The following is a 6,000-nucleotide window of genomic DNA, read 5'->3' on the forward strand; positions in this document are numbered from 1 at the left end:
CTGATCACTTCCAACCACATTTTTCTAACATACAGCATGTTAACCGAAGACGAGCTTTGGCAGCTGTCTTCTTAACCTGAACAGAAGACTTGCTAGAGCTCTCTCAAAGCAGGCCAGCCCTTGCTGATGATGTCATTGATCTTTGCATCTATCTTCTTTTGGATTTCTGGGGGACACAACTCAGCAGCATAGCTGTTCAACTTTGCGCCAAAGCTGGATGCTGTGAGCCCCTCTGTCAGATTCCCTATTAGTTGGAGGAGAGGGTTTCACCGGAGCTCGAACTTCTGCAATTTTGTCACCAAATAGCATTGTGAGGTACAGAGAAGTGTTGCTGAACGGAGGATTTTGGTCCAATTTGCTGCCATTTTCATTGAACTGTTTAGGCTTAAGATCTGTGAGGACTAAATGCAGCTGCTATAATATGAACTCAGCCGGAGTAGGTGCCAAAAACATCATATGCCAGTCTGAGAAATAGAAATCCAATTAAACAGGGGCACACTTTGGTATCGCTCCTGAATAGGAACTAAGACGGCGATGTTGAAATTCTTTTCAGGCAACTTGCCAAGATATTAGAAACTATTTGAACGCCATTCATCTAAAGTTTCCTTACCATTACATATAGGAGTGAGAGATAGAACAAACCAAGAGCTGAATACTCGTACAAGAATTACACGTACATCCTTGTAAGATCATTTAGAACCGTTGGCAACAATAGCAGCAACCATAAGAGGAAACATAAAATAGCACAGGACAGAAGCACCTATATTATGCAAGGTTCACTGTTTTTCATATCTGTTATGAATAATATCAGGCACCAGCTTAGGATAGGACTGCAGCTCAAAGTGATCCCAGTATGTCAGGCAAAGTCAATTGCTTCAGCCCCTGAGCTTGGTTTGTTCATGTCAGCTAAGGACGTACGTTTGTTGCTTCTGACAGCTAACGGCATATCAAATGCTTTGCCTTGAGGTCCAGCTTAACTGGAACCTGGCCTAGTCGAAAAATAAGACTAGGTTGCCCTGTTATTGCTTGATTGAACCAAGTTAGACATGGTTCAGAATTTAATTTTTTGACCAACACAGAATCTAAATCAACATCCAAAAGCATTCAAACTGAAACAGAGGTTTAGAAGAGGAGCAGAGATGCACAAATGCAGCTCTGATCACCACTGCTGCAACCCATGGCCAGATATGGTAACTGACTTGAATAGTCCTGAATGATAATAGCTTTTTATGACACTGCTAAAACATAGCTTAAACTCTACACCACACAAAAATGAAGTGTCAGAATTAGCACTAGGGAAATATATATCATAGAGTTCTCAAATTTTATTGATGTAGAAATACTGGAGTAATTACATAATTCCAACAGCATTTTGGATGCACCAGCAGTGCAAGTCTGGTAACTAGATAATTCAAACAGCATTTTGGATGCACCAGCAGTGCAAGTCAGGTAACCACATAATTCAAACAGCATTTTGGATTCACTAGCAGCTCTCTTACATGTTCCACATGGTACAAAACATATACCAACATTACCAAGGGTCTCCAAAGGTTGATGTTGCACAAAAGACCATGTTGGGTAGGTTTGGAGGACCTAATTCCAATTTTAGGAACAAATCCAACACAAATTTGACAAAATTCAAACAACCCCAACTCACAAGAAGCTCATTCTTTTCCTAGAAAAAATCAGAATACGTCTGGGTCTGACTCATTAACTAGCAAAACATAAAGTTCTAGTTGACTGATATCTGAACATCACACTAACCCAAAGTACAAGAAGCAAACTTTCAGGAATGGAAGCAAACATTCAACAATACAAACATTTGGAAAGTTCTAAGCCGAAATTTCCATAAAAACTAGATGTTTCAATTAAAATTTGAATTTAAAAGATTGAAGGCTCCAGATACTGAAATTTAACACTAGTATTTCATCATAAAAATATTCATATTTCAACTGGTAGGTTTCCTAGAACAAATGGTGTCTTACTGTGTTGCCTACTTTAAGCAAATTTACAGGTGTGCTAGGCAATTCAGAACAGTATCAGATAGCCTCTTCCACTGACAAGCAACCTGACTATCCACCTAGTTCACCAACTATGACCTCAACACTTAAAATCCAAGAACATCCCTTTAAACGTAAACTAATCTTAGAAGTTCAATGGCAAGTGCAGCAATGTAATGAAGAGGGGCGGAAGCACCAATAAAGCAAAAAACACTCTTTAAGAGTGATCACAAGAGCCAAGAGCACAAACACTAAAAGTGTATACAAAAAACCCACAAGAGGAGAAAATGACTTAAAGTCATAAGTTGGATATTATTGAAGAAAGAAAGAAGAGGGTGAGAACCCATACAATTACAAGTGAGAACCTCCTCTATTTATAGAGGAGGAGAGCTAAAGGAGGGACCATAAAGGGGGCTCCCTTCTAGTCGTTGGGAGCCCCAACGGTCATAAATATGATCGTTGGGGCCCCAACGACTAGGTGGGTGGGGCCCCTTATGGTCCTTCAAAAAGGAAAAATAAGAAATAAAAAAAGAAAAAGAAAAAGGGGAAAAAGAAAGAAAAAATAAAAATAAAAAAGTACATGGTATTTTACCAAAACACCCCTATCGGATTTTTGGTTGTACAGAAAATGAAATACATTATGTATATATACATATATGTATATATATACTTATATATATATACGTATGTATATATATATATATAAGTATATGTATATATATATATATATATTTATATATACATAATTTAACAAGCAATGCACTATTTGGTCTAGTTTTATGACAAATGCAGAACTCCCAGAACTCTAAAAAGACACATAAAAATATACTTAAAATGTTACTATTGAGAATATAAGTTACAAAGATGCTGCTAATGAGATATAAAGGAAAGTCAAACAAACTAAAAGGAAACATCATACCTGATGCTCAAATTCTGCATAATTTTTGTTGTTACAACACTGCTCTTTGATCTAGCCTGCTCTTTTTCTTTGCTCACAGCAGCCAACCTGGTCTCCTCACTTCCATTAGTAAAAATTATGGACCTGTCATTGGACATTAAACATGATAAGAGCAATTCTGAAGTGCTGCGGTAGAAAGTTGCTCTTAGAAAGTATTACTGTCATAATACCTGTGCTGGTTACCTACATTAGGCCCTTGGCCAAAAACCTGCCGAGAATCATGACTAGACCACAATAGATCCAAAAGCTGTCTAAAGCTGATCAACTTAGGATCATACTCCACCTGTACAAGTTAGGGAGGGAAAAGGCGGAAAAAAGAAAAAGTATTAGCAGAATGTCCTGATAAACTAGGGAAAGGAAAAACAGGCTTCTAGCTTCTAAGACAACCAAATAGCAAAAATAACAATTGGATACAAATTCCTGTTTCCCATGAATATTTTATATATCAGCAAAAAATGGATGGAGTATGGACACAGTTAAACATCATCAAACCACAGCCAAATTCAGAAAAGAAGAAAACATACTTTAATTATGTACTTGGTTCTATTGGCATGTTCTCCAAGCCATGCTTGACGCATATGAAGGGAATAGACCCTTTTCAGAGCTAGTAAAATAAGACTAGAAAACATATTAAAAGTCTTCCTAGTCTAGGTAAAAATTTACTGCAACTTTTCAGTGCCTCACCCATCCTTATAAAGCTACATTTTTGTTAGACAATAAAATTTTTATTGAATCACACAAAGCACATGACTTTGGAGAATACTGTTCAAGATGATACAATAAACATGAAAATGAAGACATCACTTGTACACTAGGTATTGCTCCAAATTTGGAATCAAATAATGTTGGTACTGTATCAATGGGTGATGGTTTCATGATACAAGAGGATAGTTCAGTCAAAGCAACAGGATGTATTCAATGTGTGAGGCTTATTTGGTCGTGCTATAAATGGCCTAGCTAAACCTATTGATGGAAGGCGTGAAGTTTTAGTGTAATGTTGGTTAACAGTATTCTGAAACACAGAAAAAAATCATTGGCTTATCATATTATCTATCAAGCTATGAAAAAGATTCAATAAAAGACAAACGAATCTACTTACCAATGAGTTGAGGAAATGCTATGGTTCTTACATAGGATTTATTGATTTTGTCAGAAGTAATTCATTGAGACCGTGCACCTTTCTATTATCTATTTAGATTACATAGCAAAATATAAAATGCAGCTGGTTGGCTCCAGCCTATTCTTGAAATACACAACTTGGCCACACTCCCTTTCTGAGAAAGATCAGTACGCCAAGCACTACACTTAGATTTATTAGATTTGTTGCTAAAATATCGGGTATTAAACCAGAGAGTATATCTGTTATGTCAAAAATGAATCAACATTTGGTTTAAAAGTACCACAACCAACCTAATTCAAAACTGAAAGGAATACACAGAAGAAGAATATTAGTAACAATCAATTAGATGATTGAAGCATCAAATTATCGTTTAACTAATATCATATAACATCAAATTGTCATCAATGTAGTACAATCTTACTGACCCTTGAATGATTAAACAAAGAAACTGGAAATTCTACTGCAACGGAAAAAGAAAAAAATGAAAGAAAATGTTTATTGTTCACAACTAACTTTCAGATGAAAAGATCCCCAGTTTGTAACAGGAATACAATAATCGAACCCGAATATAGAAATCAAATCCATGCACATTTTGTAATGCAGTCGTGTTACTCTTAATATGAAAAGAAAACTGTCCAAGACTAGATTTATGTGTACATTTCGACAAAAATCTTTGAAAATACCAATTGAGAACGAGAATTTCTCAATCAAACAGCAGTAAGTTCACTCTCAAGAAAACCTAACTCATTATAAAGAGTTTTATAAACAAATCCCCAAAGAAAGCGAGATACTCTACATCATCCCGAAACAAATCCGTGTTATAGATCAAGCATTATTCAGGATAAACGAGAACAAGAACGATTTTAGTCTGCATACTAATTCCATAAAAGAGGAACAACAAGAACGAAACAAGGCCAATTCAAGCAAAGAACGCTAATTTGAGTCGATCTCTTCAATCAACAAAGAAAAACATGAAACCGATCCGAAATTCCGCAAGAGTTCCTGATCTGTTGACGGATCCAAGCGTCTTGATCTCCGATTTTCACAAAAAAGAAGCAAAGGGAAACTAAATGTAACCCTAGATCAATCGGAAAAAAGACGGACCTGAACGGCCTCGGCGTGATCGCCCAAGCTCCGAGACTCCGGCCGGGTCTTCGTCCCTCCGGCGTACCCGGCGGTGGTGCGCTCGACCCCGGACAGGCAACCGAAGACGGCCTAGGCTCTGCAGAAGCTTCCGAGGGCAAATACCGCCGTCCGGAGGCGCGGATTCTGAACTCCAGCGTACTCGTTCGCCGGAATGTTATCGGGAATTCGGATGCAGAGAGCGTCCCTGCACACTAGAAAAAGGCAGAGAGCGAAAAGCGCGGCTGGGAGACTCATCCCTCGGAGTATTCACTCTTCGGAGGAGAAAATCCGTACGCCGGAAAATCGACTTCTGGAGAGAAGGGGAAGGTGGGAAGCCGCCGGCGTTATAAGCCGGTAGGATTTTTCTTTCCGCAGGTGGCGATTCGGACTCCCGATACGTCTTAAATCGGACAGGTGAGAATCCGAGTCGAATTGCGTGCATGTCACCAAGATACCTGTACGGACATGAAATCGACGCGAGTTCTATTTTTCGAAAACTTTTCCAAATGGGTGGAGCAAATAACATCTGATTACTAATTGGATTTGGATTCGGTGCGTGGTCTTACATTTGAATCTGACCCGAATCAGTAACACGTTACTAACCGGATCTGGATTCAGTACTGCATTTTTCCACCTGGCCATATTCGAACAACTAAAAAAGTTTTTTTGTAAAACGGTCCCTGGCTTTTCATAGATTTTCAGATCAGCTCCCACCTTATGCGATTTTACAAATCAGTTCTCGCCTTTTTATTAACCCTTGCAAATTAGTCCATGAGGCTGAGGTAAACATCCGTTAC

At 38.2% G+C, this 6,000-nt stretch overlaps 1 pseudogene; it reads right to left on the reverse strand.

Moving 5' to 3' along the window:
- Window positions 1-92: 92 nt before the first annotated feature.
- Window positions 93-5,458, reverse strand: LOC149842436 (peptide methionine sulfoxide reductase A5-like; annotated as a pseudogene).
- Between the last annotated feature and the right edge of the window lie 542 nt (window positions 5,459-6,000).

The sequence above is a fragment of the Nuphar pumila genome, chromosome 3, assembly GCF_984573655.1.
Source record: "Nuphar pumila chromosome 3, dmNupPumi1.hap1.1, whole genome shotgun sequence".
NCBI classification, from domain to species: Eukaryota; Viridiplantae; Streptophyta; class Magnoliopsida; order Nymphaeales; family Nymphaeaceae; genus Nuphar; species Nuphar pumila.